Source organism: Cynocephalus volans, chromosome 14 (genome assembly GCF_027409185.1).
Source record: "Cynocephalus volans isolate mCynVol1 chromosome 14, mCynVol1.pri, whole genome shotgun sequence".
Taxonomy (NCBI): Eukaryota; Metazoa; Chordata; class Mammalia; order Dermoptera; family Cynocephalidae; genus Cynocephalus; species Cynocephalus volans.
Window position 1 is genome coordinate 18,191,662 of NC_084473.1, and position 7,452 is coordinate 18,199,113.

The following is a 7,452-nucleotide window of genomic DNA, read 5'->3' on the forward strand; positions in this document are numbered from 1 at the left end:
TCAAAGCTCTTTCCCTGTAGCTGGACACAGTGTAGAATGTCACCTGTGCTCTTTCCTGCTGTTTGCTCAATCCTTAACCCTTTAAAGACACATTTGTTTCTCCTGTGTACACAGAGAGGATTATATGCAAAAGAAAATGCTGACTTTGGTTTACAAAGTCTAACAATGTTCTGCATTTAACTGTTCTGATTTTTTAGGGAAGAGACATGTGCCATGTCAGCCTGAGCTGGTAAAACCATCAAGGACAGAGACAGATTTCTAGTCTCTCTTTATGGGAGTTGATAACTAAGTTTAAATATCAGTTTTTGATGGTTTTAATCAAAATTCTCCAAGGGGTCTTTTAGTTAGTAAAACATGCAGGCTGGAGATTACACTTGCCTGGGTTTGAATCCTTTTACATGTCCCTCACCTGTGCCCCCATGTCTTGCTGTGATCCTGGGCAAGTTGTTTAATTTTCCTACATCTTAATTTCCTCATTTATAAAGTGGAGATAATAATGGTATAAACATCAAAGGTTGTTGTGATAGTTGAGATATTATAAAGTACTCAAGACAGTGACTGGCATTCATAAGTGATTAAAAAATGTTAGCTACTATTTTTATTCATAACTTTTGCTACAGCTGTTCTACAGTGCTCAAATAAAAATCTCTAAATAATTTAATTCCTACTGCAACCTAGTTGTAGGAATGAAGTTTAAAAATACTATTGTTCATATACATTTCAATTTGATAATCAATCAAATGTCCTTTACTCACTGTCTCCAGGTATATGGGCTGAGAATGTTCTTGTCACAAGACTTTTAAACTTGCTGCTCCATCTGCTGAAGGGTCCCTTATGTATGTCCCAAATGAGCATGGCTTAATTGCTTACTTCTTTTAACTCTCTGCTCTCAGGCCATCTCTTCAGAGATACTTTCTCTTACTGCCATCAAAAGTGGTACCCTTATTTCCTTCACTCTCTAACCCTTGTCCAGCATTATTTTTATCCATAGCATTTATTTCAATCTGACATTATTTCATAAGACTTTGTTTATTGTCTCCCTTGAACCCACAGGAATAAAAACTACTTGTGAGCAGGGGCCCGTATATTTTCCACTGCTATTTTCCTCTTGCCTAGAATAGTTACTAGGAGGTACCTCAATAAGTATGTGTTGAATGAATATGTTACTCCATTAAGAATGCATTTGCTTAGCAGTGATAAGCAGGATACAGAGTACTATGCTAACAGTAGTGATAGAAATGAAAAAAAGTCTTTTCCCCATGCCTTTGAGAAGGCTCATGAGGTCAGTAAGGGGGAGCTTAAACCAAAAATGTTCTGTATTTCTTCCCTGTTGCTTCACACTCTTTGTCTAAAGATCAGTGGTTCTCAGACTTGGGAATGCATCAGAATTACTAGGAGAGCTTGTTAAGATGAGATTGAAACAGGCAAATGGTTAAACAAACTGTGGCACATCCACACCATGGAATACTAGGCAGTGGTGAAAAGGGAACAAGCTGTTGATGCACACAGTAACTTGGATGAATATCTGGAGAATAAATTATGTTAAGTAAAAAAAAAAAAAAAGTCAATTCTCCAAAATTGTACATTATGTGATTCCACTTGTATAACATTCTTGAGATGACAAAAATTATAAAAATGGAGACCAAGTCAGGGGTTGCTGAAGTTGAGTGGGTGAAGGCAAGTGGATGTAGTGATGAAAGAGTGGCATGAGAGATCCTTGCAGTGATGGAAATAGTTTATTTTTAGATTTATTGTATTGATGTCAATATCCTGACTGTAATATTATATTATAGTTTTGCAAGATGTTACCTCTGGAAAAATTGGGCAAAAGGTAATAGAATCACTGCATTATTTCTTAAGTCTGCCTATGAATCAAAATTTTTTTCAAGTTTTTGAAAAAAGTTTAATTAATTAAAACACATACACACATATACACAGATTGGTGAGCCTTGCCTGCAGAATTCCTGATTCAGTAGGTTGGGATGGGATCCAAAATGTGAATGTCTAGCAAATCCCCAGATGAAACTGTTACTGCTGGTCTGAGAACTACACTTTGATTATCACCAAGCTGGAGTAATTAGGAATTCTTCATATTCACAATTAAGCTTTAGCTAAACGATTGATTCCATGTGAACAATTTCAAATAGTCTTCTCCCCATCTTCAATTTCGTACGTTGTAGTGAAGCCTATCTTTAGTGAAATTGCCTCTAGAATGGGCCCATCAGACCCCAATGCTCGTGATGGAGCCTCACCTTTGTTCAACAGGGCCATGTCTGATTGGCTGGGCTATAAGCAGTTGTCCAGCAACAGCTGTGCCCTCTCCTGACAGCCTCAGTGGGAAAGGAACTGTCCAAGCTGTAGGTTCACATCTTTGGATGCACATTAAAATTACTGGAGAGCTTTTAAAAATCCAGTGTCCAGATTATAATCACAGACAGGTTTAATTACAACCTCTGGGTGTAGGACCCAGATATTAGTATCATTTGTGTTTGACTGGAAGCCGGGGCCCTAAGTTCTAAATAGAATATCTAAGGTAACTAACTTCCTCTCTCCCTCTTCCCCCATTGCTTTGAGTCTAGTTCCCCAGAGTCCACACAGGGCCAGGCAGCACCTCCTCAAGAAGCTGGACTCCCAAACTGGAAACCCAGCCTTCTTTAACACCTCCCTATCCCTTATTTCAGGTTCTCACAAGCTGTGTCTCTTTTCCCTCAGCATTGTTTCTCAAACACTAGGCATTCTTCCATTCTACTAGTATTAGGTCAAGTCTTCATCATCTCCAGTGAGCTAACCAAGAGTCTCCTTACCGACCTCCTCATCTGCACTATTGTGTCCCTCTCAAATTCATCCTTATATAGCCACTAGAGGGATCTTTCTAAAACATTAATAGGTTCTTTCACTCTCTTACATAAAAGCCTTTTTGGAGAACCATTTTTCTTTTAATTTTTTTTATTTTTGTGTAGATTTTTTAATATACTTAAGAAAGAAACTGCAAGTATTATCCTTTATTGATTTACTTACAAATGTATTCTTCAAATTTGAATGAATTTTGTCTATTCATTAAATACTAGTAACTTTTTTTGTCAGGATAATTAGTATGTTCAGCATTACACAATGTAGTCATTTTTTGTGGTCCTTTATCAATTTCTCACTAATCCCCCGCCCCTTCACCTTTTCCCACCTCTGGTAGTCTCAGTTCTGTTCTCTCCTTTTGAGAGTTGAACAATTATTGTAACTGTAGTATCTTTCTTTCTTTCTTTTTAATTAATTTATTTGTTTATTTGTTTAGCTCCCACTTATGACTGAGGACATGTAGTATTGCTCTTTCTGTGCTGGGTTTATTTCACTTAATGTAATTTTCTCTAAGTTCATCCATGTTGCTGCAAAGGCAGAATTTCATTCTTTTTTATGGCAGAGTAGTATTCCATTGTGTATATATACCACATTTTCCTTATCCATTCATCTGTTAATGGATATTTAGGTTGGTTCCAACTCTTGGCTATTGCAAATAGAGCTGTAATAAACACGGGAGTGCAGGTATCCCTTCAACATGATGATTTCCATTTCTTTGTATATATACTGAGCAGTGGGGTTGCTGGATCATATAATAGCTCTATCTGTAGTTGTTTGAGGAAACTCCATACTGTTTTCCATATGGCTGCACTCACTAATTTATAGTCCCACCAACGGTGTAGGAGGGTTCCTCTTTCACAGCATCCTTGTCAGCATTTGTTATTTTCTGTCTTTTTGATAATGGCCAGGCTAACTGTGGTGAGATATCTCAGTGGGGTTTTGATTTTCATTTCCCTGATGCTTTAGTGGCATTTTTTCATGTGTCCATTGGTCATTCTTCCTTTGAGAAATAGCTATTCAGCTCCTTTGCCCATTTTTAAATTGTTTTTTTTTTTTTTTTTTACTGTTAAGTTGTTTGAGTTCCTTGTATAGTCTGTATATTAATCCCTTGTCAGATGCACTCTATTCAGAAATAGAAAAAAACAATCTGAATATTCATATGGAACAACAAAAGACCCTGAATAACCAAAGAAATCCTGAGCAAAATAGGCGAAGCTGGAGGCATAACACTACCTGACTTCAAATTATATTACAAAGCTACAGTAACCAAAACTGACATAAAAACAGACACTAAGTCCAATGGAACAGAATGGAGAATCCAGAAATCAACCCACATACTTACAACCAACTGATCTTTGACAAAGGCAACAAGAACATACATCGGGGAAAAGACTATCTCTTCAATAAATGGTGCTGGGAAAATTGCACATCCACAGGTAGAATGAAACTAGACCTGTACCTCTCACCATATACCAAAATCAACTCAAAATGGATTAAAGACTAAAATATAAGAGCTGAAACTATAAAAGTCTAAAAGAAAAAATAGAGGAAACTCTTCAGGAAGTAGGACTGGGCAAAGACTTTGAATAAGAACAGGCAACAAAAGAAAATAATGAACAAATGGGATTGTATCAAACCAAAAATCTTGTACACAGCAAAAGAAACAATCAGCAGCATGAAAAGAAACCCTACAGAATGTGAGGAAATATTTGCAAACTATGGAACCATTGTATTTCGAGGAAATATTTGCAAACTATGGAACCATTGTATTTCAAGGAACAAATTCCAAACAGATTTGTCTTATATGCAAGGCTTTCCATATCTTAGCCTCATCCCCGTTCCTTGCCTGCTTTTCTGGCCTCATACATCTGGACTTTCCCTATAAAACCCTTCTTACTGCTCTTTTAAAAACAACCCGCTTTTTTGAAATACAGTTAACATACATACAATTCACCCTTTTAAAGTTTACAGTTTAGTGTTTTTTAGTGTATTTTCAGAGTTGCACAACCATAACCAGAGTCAATTGTAGAATATTTTTATCATCCCCACAAGAAACGCAGTACCTTTTAGATACCACCCGTATCTACCCATTCCCAACCCAGCCCTAAGTAATCACTAATCTACTTTTTTCAAGGTCCATTTTACATACGTATGAGCTACTACCTAGTAGAATTCTGAACACTGGAGTAAGATTGACCTAGATTCAAGTCTTACCTCTGCTAGTCAATATGTTTGGACTGCTTGCTCCATCCAAACTTCTGTTTTGTTGCCCTCAGTATTGGAATAATTACATCTACTTCTCAGAGAGACTATGAGGATTATTGACAGCATAATAAGGTGCCTGGCAACAATAGGTAGGTACCAATTATGATTTTGTTTTAGTGAGTTATGAATATACACTTTTGATGAGAGGATTGCTGTGACCCAATAACCAATAACTTACCAACTAGATATCCTATTGCAGCACTAACCACACTTTAAATTTGAAATAGGAATATGTGGGCTAATTTGATATTTCAAATCAAGACTATCTTAGAAAATTTAATGTGGTTAGCAATGTACTTGGTCCATGTCACAGAGTGGACAGTTTGGGGAATGTCAGGCCTAAAATTAGTCAACATAGGTGCCCCTTTCCTGAGGCTCACAGAGTGGGCTGTGGAGAAACACAAAAGGCTCAGGTTTTCTTATCATTTCTACCCACTTGGATTAGCTCACTGTATTAATTTTGTATTACGATGTAACAAATTACTACTCCCTTAATGGCTTAAAACAACATCCATTTGTCATCCCACAGTTCTGTTAGGTCAGAAGTCTGGATGGGCTCATCTAGTTTCTCTGCTTAGAATATCTTAAAGCTGAAATCAAGATGTCAGCCAGGCTGTGCTCTTTCCTGGAGACTCTGGGGAAGAATCTGCTTCCAGATCCATTCAAGCTTTTGGCAGAATTCATTTTTTTTCTGGTTGTAGGACTGAGGACCAACTTGCTGGACATCGGCCGTGAAATCACTCTCAGCTCCAAAAGGCCATCCTCAGGTTCTTGCTCCATTGGACCCTCGATCTCATTAATGGAGAAACTTCCTTGTGTTGAATACCTCTCACACTATGTGTCTCTTCAACTTTCTCTTCTGTGGCTGGGAAAGAACCAGCCAGAGAAAACTCCGTACTGTTAAAGAGCTCGAATAATGAGGTTATGCCCATCTGGATAATCCTTCTTGATTAACTCAAGGTGAACTAATAAGTAAGCTTAATTATATCTACAAAATCCCTTTTACCTTTTATAATAAGATAATCTTCAGAGTCATGCCTTGCATTGTATTCCCAGGAAAGGGAACTATATAGGCTGTGGGTCTTCTGGGGGGACATCTTAGAATTTTGTCTACTATACTCATTTAATTGACTGTATCTTGGTGAGCTTTCAAAACAATGAACTAGATGAATAAAACCCAGGCTTACAAATTGGTGACCACCAATCTCTTTTTCACTGAACGTAAGCTAACTAGGGCTTATCTGGACACTTGATTTGAAGACATGTTCTGTTTTTCAAGAGTATGGATATGAGAGTTAAAATGTGGGGAAGCATCTGAGTCTGTTTCTAAGTCCCTTGGCCTCATGTTGATATAGATTGTGTTCCCCAAGTTTTATGTATTAGTAGCTTGATCCCCACTGTGACTGTTAAGAGGGTGGGAAAACCTATTATCATGGTAATTGAAAGGTGGGGCCTTGAAGAGGTGATTGGATTATGAGGACTATGCCTAGTGAGTGGATTAATAATGGTGGCCATGAATGTAGTTCTGAGAGCTTTAAAAGGAGAGTACATGAGAGTCTCTCTCTGCTCCACCACTTTCTGCCATGTGAAACCCCTGCATTGCTATAAAGCTACCACCAGAGAAGACCCTCACCAGACGTGTTCCCTGAACTTTGGACTTCCCAGCCTCTGAAACTGTAAGCAATAAATTTTGTTTTCTTACAAAGCACCCAGTTCCAGATATTTTATTATAAGCAGCAGAAATGGACTAATACACATGCATTTTGATATTTTTGGAGGAGTCATGTACTTTCCCCTGTACCCTTCTGAGATCTGTGATTGTTGAGGTGGGCATGGAACAGATCTAGGAGCACCTTAACATCTAAAAGAGAGTTTGCATACTCAAGATATTTTCTTTGGAATAGTCCTAAAATTAAATATAGAAATAAAGTAATATATCCTTCTTAGTTCTTTTCTGTAGAAATGAGGGTTTCTGTCCAAAAAAATATATCTCCAAAAATAAATATCTGAGGTAATAGTGTTGGTTTTGGAGTCACATAAATCTGAGACAGAAAACCAGCCCTGCTGCTAACCACTTCTTTAACCTCAGGAAAGTTCCTTCCTATCTCTGAGCCTCATTTTTTGTGTCTATAAAGTGCGTGTTATGATACCTAGGTAGAGAGGTTTTATGGAGAAATATGTGGGTAGAACATGTAGTGTGCTTGGCTTGAAGTACTGTTCAGGGTAAGGGTCTGTGGAGGTCTGAATCATGCACAGTGTTTTGCAGCTGTTCCCATCAGGAGGTGGAGTCTCTGTCCTTCTAGAGCCTCTGTCTCCTGTTTGAATCTGGCCTGCCTT